This window comes from Schistocerca gregaria, unplaced genomic scaffold (assembly GCF_023897955.1).
Source record: "Schistocerca gregaria isolate iqSchGreg1 unplaced genomic scaffold, iqSchGreg1.2 ptg000526l, whole genome shotgun sequence".
Taxonomy (NCBI): Eukaryota; Metazoa; Arthropoda; class Insecta; order Orthoptera; family Acrididae; genus Schistocerca; species Schistocerca gregaria.
This window is the reverse complement of record NW_026061925.1, coordinates 9441960-9449711: the sequence shown is the minus strand read 5'-3', so window position 1 is coordinate 9449711 and position 7752 is coordinate 9441960.

Here is a 7752-nt window from a genome sequence, read left to right as displayed (position 1 = left end):
AGGTTGTATACGTGGAAGAGACCTGGAGATACTGCAATATTTCATATAGATTATATAATGGTAAGACAGAGATTTAGGAACCATATTTTAAATTGTATGACATTTCCAGGGGCAAATGTGAACTCTGATCACAATATATTGATTATGAACTGTAGATTAAAACTGAAGAAACTGGAAAAAGTTGGGAATTTAAGGAGATGGGACCTGAAAGAACTGACAGAATCAGAAGTTGTACAGTGTTTCAGGAAGAGCATTAGGGAACGATCTACAGAAATGGGGGAACGTAATACAGTGTGATGGGGGATCTGAGTGGTGTACTGTCAAGGGGAGGGGGTTCCTCAGGGATCAGTGTTGGGGCCGCTGTAGTTCCTTATTTATATAAATGATATGCCCTCAAGTATTACGGGTAACTCTAAAATATTTTTGTTTGCTGATGACACTAGCTTGGCAGTAAAGGATGTTGTGTGCAACATTGACTCCGTTTCAAGTAGTGCAGTACATGACCTCAGTCAATGGCTTGTAGAAAATAAACTAACGTTAAATCACAGTAAGATTCAGTTTTTACAGTTTCTAACACACAATTCAACAAAACCTGACGTTTTAATATCACAGCATAGGCATATGATTAGTGAAACTGAACGGTTCAAATTCCTAGGTGTTCAAATAAATAGTAAGGTGTTGTGGAAAGCCCACGTTCAGGATCTTGTTCAAAGACTTAATACTGCCATTTTCACTATTCGAACGGTACCGAAAGTGAGTGATACTTCGCCAAGTAAATTAGTCTACTTTGCTTATTTCCATTCACTTATGTCGTATGGTATTATGTTTTTGGGTAACTCTTCCCATTCTAGAACGATATTTTTGGCTCAGAAACGAGAGGTTCGGGCAAAAAGTGGTGTGAGTTCACGAACCTCTTGTCGACCTCTGTTCAGGGAGTCTGGGTATTTTGACATTGGCCTCTCAATGTGTATATTCCTTATTGTCGTTTCTTGTTACCAATATTAGTTTATTTCCAACAATAAGCAGCTTTCACTCGGTTAATACTCGGGAGAAATCAAACCTCCATTTGGATCGGACTTCCTTAACTCTTGTGCAAAAATGTGTGCAGTATACTGCTGCATCCATTTTCAATAAGCTGCCACTCGAATTCAAAAATCTTAGCAGTAATCCACGCGCTTTCAAATCGAAACTGGAGTGTTTCCTCATGGGTCACTCCTTCTATTCTGTCGAGGAGTTAATTGAAAATTTAAGCTGATTCTCATTGTACTGCTGATAGCGTTTGCTTAAACTTATGGACTGATTTTCTCTCAGGTTCATGAACATGTATTTTTATCTGTTATTACTTTTATGTTGTAAGTTCATGTGTCGCCCTAACCGCCGTCTGCTTCACGTCTGCTGTGCAGCGAGCTACCTTAATTTAAGTATTAACTGTATTTTTCTTACTTGTCACTTCTTCTTCCGTGTGTTTTGCTTTTGCTGCCTCGGAGTGTAGCGGCAGTGGGGAGTCTAGTGCGTCGCATGGTGCACCCCAGGTGTTAGATGCTTCACCCACTGTCCCTGCTGTCGAGACATCTTCGCGGGTACCGGGCGCGGCTGGCCACCCTCTCCCCAAGGGGAGTGGCGGGTTCAGCGGCGTTCGCGGCGCACGAGGCGGAGGGTCAATGTGGAGGCTGGCCGTGTGGCATCGCCCGCTCTGCCTGTGAATGGACATGTGGCTGCTCCTTCAGCAAGGTCCGAGCAGGCACACGGGGGGAGGGATTTATTAGTTATTGGGAGCTCCAACGTTAGGCTGGTGATGGAGCCCCTTAGGGAAATAGCGGAAAGGTCGGGGAAGAAGGCCAGTGTTCACTCTGTGTGCTTGCCGGGGGGTCTCATCCGAGATGTGGAGGGGCCCTACCGGCGGCGATAGAGAGCACTGGGTGCACCCGACTGCAAATTGTTGCTGATGTCGGCACCAATGACTCCTGCCGTCTGGGTTCAGAGGTCATCCTCAGTTCGTACAGGCGGTTGGCGGAGTTGGTGAAGGCGGAAAGCCTCGCTCGCGGGGTGGAATCAGAGCTAACTATTTGTAGTATCGTTCCCAGAACCGATCGCGGTCCTCTGGTTTGGATCCGAGTGGAAGGCTTAAACCAGAGGCTCAGACGATTCTTCGGAGAGCTGGGGTGCAAATTTCTCGACCTCCGCAATGGGGTGGAGAAATGTATGGTCCCCCTGAATAGGTCAGCCGTGCACTACACGCCGGAAGCGGCTACGAGGGTAGCGGAGTACGTGTGGAGTGCACATGGGCTTTTTATTAGGTTAGAGAATTCCCTCCCTAGGCCCGACAAGACGCCTCCTGAGACGCGGCAAGGCAGGAGTAGGCAAAATGCGACAGGGAATAACAATATTAATGTGCTAATAGTAAACTGCAGGAGCGTCTATAGAAAGGTGCCAGAACTGCTCTCATTAATAAACGGTCACAACGCCCATATAGTACTAGGGACAGAAAGTTGGCTGAAACCACATGTAAACAGTAATGAAATCCTAAACTCCGATTAGAATGTATATCGCAGAGAAAGGCTGGACAGTAAAGGGGGAGGCGTGTTTATAGCGATAAGAAGTGCAATAGTATCGAAGGAAATTGACGGAGATTCTAATTGTGAAATGATTTGGGTGAAGGTCACGGTTAAAGCAGGCTCAGACATGGTAATTGGATGTCTCTATAGGCCACCAGGCTCAGCAGCTGTTGTGGCTCAGCACCAGAAGAATAATTTGGAAAATATTTCGAGTAGATTTCCCCACCATGTTATAGTTCTGGGTGGAGATTTTAATTTGCTGGATATAGACTGGGAGACTCAAACGTTCATAACGGGTGGCAGGGACAAAGAATCTAGTGAAATATATTTAATTGCTTTATCTGAAAACTACCTTGAGCAGTTAAACAGAGAACCGACTCGTGGCGATAATATATTAGACGTTCTGGTGACAAACAGACCCGAACTATTTGAATCAGTTAATGCAGAACAGGGAATCAGCGATCATAAAGCGGTTACTGCAACGACGATTTCAGCCGTAAATAGAAATATTAAAAAAGGTAATAAGATTTTTCTGTTTAGCAAAAGTGACAAAAAGCAGATTACAGAGTACCTGACGGCTCAACACAAAAGTTTTGTCTCAAGTACAGATAGTGTTGAGGATCAATGGACAAAGTTCAAAACCATCGTACAATATGCGTTAGATGAGTATGTGCCAAGCAAGATCGTAAGAAATGGAAAAGAGCCACCGTGGTACGACAACCGAGTTAGAAAACTGCTGCGGAAGCAAAGGGAACTTCACAGCAAACATAAACATAGCCAAAGCCTTGCAGACAAACAAAAATTACGCGAAGCGAAATGTAGTGTGAGGAGGGCTATGCGAGAGGCTTTCAGTGAATTCGAAAGTAAAGTTCTATGTACTGAATTGGCAGAAAATCGTAAGAAATTTTGGTCCTATGTCAAAGCGGTAGGTGCATCAAAACAAAATGTCCAGACACTCTGTGGCCAAAATGGTACTGAAACAGAGGATGACAGACTAAAGGCCGAAATACTAAATGTCTTCTTCCAAAGCTGTTTCACAGAGGAAGACTGCACTGTGCTTCCTTCTCTTGAAGTCGCATAGTTGACAAAATGGTAGATATCGAAATAGACGACAGAGGAATAGAGAAACAATTAAAACCGCTCAAAAGAGGAAAGGCCGCTGGTCCTGATGGGATACCAGTTCGGTTTTACACAGTGTACGCGAAGGAACTTGCCCCCCTTCTTGCAGCGGTGTACCGTAGGTCTCTAGAATAGCGAAGCGTTCCAAAGGATTGGAAAAGGGCACAGGTCATCCCCGTTTTCAATAAGGGACGTCGAACAGATGTGCAGAACTATAGACCTATATCTCTAACGTCGATTAGTTGTAGAATTTTGGAACACGTATTATGTTCGAGTATAATGACTTTTCTGGAGACTAGAAATCTACTCTGTAGGAATCAGCATGGGTTTCGAAAAAGACGGCCGTGTGAAACCCAGCTCGTGCTATTCGTCCACGAGACTCAGAGGGTCTTAGACACGGGTTCACAGGTAGATGCCGTGTTTCTTGACTTCCGCAAGGCGTTTGACACAGTACCCCACAGTCGTTTAATTAACAAAGTAGGAGCATACGGACTATCAGATCAGTTGTGTGCTTGGATCGAGGAGTTCCTAGATAACAGAACGCAGCATGTCATTCTCAATGGAGAGAAGTCTTCCGAAGTAAGAGTGATTTCAGGTGTGCCGCACGGGAGTGTCATAGGGCCGTTGCTATTCACAATATTCATAAATGATCTGGTGAGTGACATCGGAAAGTCTCTGAGGATTTTTGCAGATGTAGCTGTGGTGTATCGAGAGGTTGCAATAATGGAAAATTGTACTGATATGCAGGAGGATCTGCAGCGAATTTACGCATGGTGCACGGAATGGCAATTGAATCTCAATGTAGACAAGTGTAATGTGATGCGAATACATAGAACGATAGGTCCCTTATCATTTAGCTACAAAATAGCAGGTCAGCAACTGGAAGCAGTTAATTCCATAAATTATCTGGGAGTACGCATTAGGAGTGATTTAAAATGTCGACTGTCAATGGTAAGAAAAGTGTTTCTAAAGAAGAAAAATTTGTTAACATCGAGTATAGCTTTAGGTATCAGGAAGTCTTTTCTCCGAGTATTTGTATGGAGTGTAGCCACGTATGGAAGTGAATAATGGACAATAAATAGTTTGAACAAGAAGAGAATAGAAGCTTTCGAAATGTGGTGCTACAGAAGAATGCTGAAGATTAGATGGGTAGATCACATAACTAATGTGGAGGTATTGAATAGGATACTGGAGAAGAGAACTTTGTGGCACAACTTGACTAGAAGATGGGGTCGGATGGTAGGACACGTTCTGAGACATTAAGGAATCACCAATTTAATATTGGAGGGCAACGTGAAGGGTAAAAATCGAGGAGGGAGACCAGGAGATGAATACACTAAGCAGATTCACAAGGATGTAGGTTGCAGTTGGTACTGGGAGATGAAGCTTCCACACGATACAGTAGCATGGAGAGCTACATCAAACCAGTTTGTGGACTGAAGACAACAACAACAACAACAACAACAACAACAACAAGGTATTTGTCTCATGTGTAACCTTCAACAGAAGTGGGGCAGACAAGAGGGTTAGATTATATGTACTTTCCATTGAAATTGATCCATAATGGGGAGATACTCAATGGGAAAATAATATGCTAATTTATTATCCACAGACCGCAAATGGACTGATCATGAACGAGGAATGAAAATTTGGTCACACTTCTGATAGTACACGTATTATTTGACCCCCCCCCCCCCTCTCTCTCTCTCTCTCTCTCTCTCTCTCTCTCTCTCTCTCTCTCTCTCTCTCTCTCTCTCTCTCTCTCTCTCTCTCTCTCTCACACACACACACACACACACACACACACACACACACACACACACACACACACACACACACACACACACACACACACTCAATCGCGCGCGCGCGCTTGTTCTACTAAGTAATTCAATTCATTAATGGTGTCGGAAGAGATGGTTCGCAAGAAATCCTTTAGGCTCCTCGTAAACTGAAATCTGTCAGTAGTAAAGCTTTTTATGGCTGCCGGCAAGTTGTTGAAAACATCGTTCTCCTTAATGATGGAGACTTTCTTGCACCAAAGTAATTAACTTACCAATTTTTGTGGAGATTATTCACTTCTAGTTATGACTTCATGAAATGAGCTGTTGATTTGAAAATATTCATTTGTTTTTAAACACAATATTCACGGGGAGAACGTATCTTCCATCTCCACCATGTTAACTGATCTATTTATATGACCCTTATCCTAAGTTGTGTTATATTAACGGTAAAACACAAAACATTTCTTACATGCATTTCCACTATTTTCCAACAAGCTGACAATTTTTCATGAATAATATATTAATAGTGAAATTTTTAGAAAAATTTTGAAAGACAGGTTTTGCGGGCAAATTTCAAAAATTAAAAGACCATAGTGTTCATTATAATACAATTTCTCCATGGTTTTTAATTCCTACTCCGAAGTTTTCTTTTGTTTCCTTTACTGCTTGCTCAGCAAACAGATTGAATAACATCGGGGATAGGCTACAACCCTGTCTCACTCTCTTCCCAACCGCTGCTTCCCTTTCATATCCCTCGACTCTTCATGCCCTCGAGTAAGAAAACTGGTCGTTAGAATTCCATGGTTCTGGGATAAATGGTTTGAGAGGAAAGGTACATTTAGTTAGAAAATTTACGGAAAATTTAAAGTTGTATTGCACTTACCGTCGTACATGCACTCATTTAAATTCATAGTTTCTTTCACTTTCCAATAGTACGCATGCTGTACATAAACATAACATTTGTTTCATGATATTTACTTTTTTATTTCTTGCAAGTCTTCTAGAACTTCTTTCGAAAACTTTGTGGGTAGATCTTGGCATTTGTTTTGTTCAGAAACGTTATTACTCTAGCAAACAACTGACTACGAGACAAGAAAAAATGTATTCAATAGGTGAAAGCTCAAAGCTACGGGTAAAATGTCCCTAGGCTTATCATCTCAAAGAAGAGATGGCACAGAGAAACAAGTGGGCATGTCTTACATAGCAAGCTGCCATTTAAACCGACATTTAGAACCTTCAAATACGGATTTGGACTAAAATACTTTCATATTCACACTAAGTGTAAATAAAACTGGTACAATCACCAATAAACAAAATTATTTTCATTGTTTTCGGGGTTCCTTTTGCCTTTCGGAATAAATATATTGCGAATCAGTAGTTAACATGCCTGGTTCCCCAAACAGGAGACGACTAGAAACTTCCGAAATGTGGTGGTGTAGAAGAATGCTAAAAAAGTTTTGATCGAATAGCTGATGGGGAGATACGAAATCAGATTAGGGAGCAGAGAAATTAATGGCACAAATTGACAAAAAGAAGCGATCGTGGGTAAATGTCATATTTCGATTCCACCCATCCGCTGTGACCCACGACGTTCTGCATTACTTTGATTAGTTGCATTTCGAAGGATACCAGTGGCCTTATTAAATGTCAACTGCGATTGCCTTCGTTTCTAGAGCAATTTATAATGTTCGTTAACTATGATTTTTTTCGGAATATATCGTGATGAACTCTGGGAGGAACCACAGAACACAGCTTAAATTGTCGTTGAAGAAACGAGTAGTGATTGTATTTTTATCTTTCTTATCCGACACGTTGGGGAATCCAAGGTATAATGGGGTACACAGTTGAAAACTTTGATTAAATGTACAAAATTGATAAATAAGAGAGTTACAAATCTTTATATGAACACATTAAGATGTATTAATCACAAAAATACAAGAACATTGCCATAAAATAAAACAACAATATTTTCTCACTCAAAAACAGAAATTTATAACATTTGCACGCGTCACAATGGGGTGGTAAATACAAGTGATTACAAAAACGTATAAAATTATCCGAAATGCAGAAAATATTGGCTTGCTCGTTATTTCTTTTAATTTAAAGTGAGTATTAATGTCAAACTACAGTTTTCATGAATCGTATCCTTTTCTTGAGGCTGTTTACAAAATTCACACACGGGGAGACACTCATCATCTTCGCTGTCTATTCCTGCACAAGAATCGTGTGTCAGTTTTTTGCAGGTGGAACAAGCGACCCAACTTCCAACTGATTTTGAATATAACCCACCACAA